Here is a 1,929-nt window from a genome sequence, read left to right as displayed (position 1 = left end):
TACGACTTGGCAGCTGAATCTGGTTTCATATGTCTGCCTTTGACAAAAAAAATACTGGGTCAGATTCTGAACTTGCGCCACCTTGTTTATAATTTTGTGCGCCTACGCATAATTGGAGGAATCTTGGTTTTCCACTTTCCAGTTCCGGCAATGTAATTACATAGACTTAATACCGGAGTAAACACCAACAATATGATATATACCATGCAGTTATGAATTCTTTATTAATTATTAATAATTAATTATACTTCAAAGCATTATGAAGACCTCCTTCTCAAGTGGCTTGTATAAAAGTTTTTTCGTGAGTTTAAATGTTTAAGCACTGTCCTGATTGGCCAGAGGAGTTGATGCTCCGTGAGGCAGGGACACCTTTGTAATTCCCTCCCTCTCTCCCTGGACAAGGGGCTCCTCGCCACTGTTGTCACTGGCAGTCATGAGTCGATCCCGACTGTAGGTCACATGACTGCACAAAGCACAAATATTTCAGCTCAACATAACACCCAGTGGTAAAAACAAAGCATTCTCCTTACAAGCATGCAGTTGGCCCTCCTCCCTGGAGTTTGATCTGACCTTACAACCTTCACAATATACACAATATCATTATTGCTTGGAACTTAGTGATAAATTAATTCAATTCATATTTTTGTGGAATGTAATTGGAGAGACATGGTTTCATCCATAGTCTGAAAACTGGTGATTCTTTTAAAAAAAGTAATAGCATTTGTAAACAGACTAAACCAATAATTTATGTATATTTTAATGTCGGCCTATTCACAAATTGCAACAGTGTTGTACTCATTTGGTTCATTCAGCATATCAAGTTACTTTCACTTATTGAACATGCATGGTTACAAACAAAAGTTTTCTGTTATTCCAATTTTGCATTTTCCCATTAACTTTACTCTCAATAAAACTTCTACTATACCCCCATTCCTAATATCTCTTGTGAGCCCTAACCCAACCCAAACCCATTGTAATTACACAAGGTAACAATGTGTACACGCATAGCAGTTAGCAGCAATTACCCAGTACTTATTTGCATAATTACAGGGCAATTAGGCATATTAAGTACCATTTAAAAGGTGTGGAAACATTTAAATACCAGCTTTAAAAAGCACACTTATTTACAGGTGGGGCAAGTGCAGAATTATGTTTTCAGCAGACAGCACACAACCCAACATATGATACTATAATAATTTCCCAAACATTCAATACATAGTGTTGTCATTCTTCATGCTTTGGGGTTTTTGAACACCCATCTTTCTGTATAAAGCGAAACAGCAAGGCCCCACACCCTGATAGCAGTGTCCAGACTGAGAGCGTTACAAGGGGCGAGCCATACTAATTAATATACAGTACAGTCCATCAGTATTTGGACAGTGCTACAATTTCTGTTCTTTTAGCTCTGTACACCATCACATTAGATTTAATTTGAGGGTACTTATATCCACATCGGGAGAACTACATCCATGTTTATACATAGTCCTGCCATTTTTGGGGAATATAGGAAGAAATAAAATAAAATAAAAACACAGCAGAGACATAGGCCAAACAATAGGCATCAATACAGAAGAGAGCATCGGTGTATGTTTGTGAATTATTGCAATTTATTACATACACAAATAAAGATTACAATGTTATATACAGTGCCATCTGTAATGTTTAGGACAAAGACATTTTTTTATTTGGCTCTGTACTCCACAATTTTAGATTTGTAATCAAAAATGCATATTCTCAGCAAATATTGCATGTTTACAGACTTTGGTTTCACCATATTGAAATTACAGTGTGTTTTATACATAGTAACATTAAACACCATATTTTTCTAGGCTTTTTTTTGCTTTTGGTTTGTATTATTGTCATTAAACATGAGGGCCAGAGTTGTTCCAATGAATGTCAAGGAAGCCATTATGAGACTGAAAATTAAAA

The sequence above is a fragment of the Conger conger genome, chromosome 2, assembly GCF_963514075.1.
Source record: "Conger conger chromosome 2, fConCon1.1, whole genome shotgun sequence".
Classification (NCBI taxonomy): domain Eukaryota; kingdom Metazoa; phylum Chordata; class Actinopteri; order Anguilliformes; family Congridae; genus Conger; species Conger conger.
The sequence above is the reverse complement of the archived record's forward strand: the minus strand, read 5'-3'. Positions refer to the sequence as shown.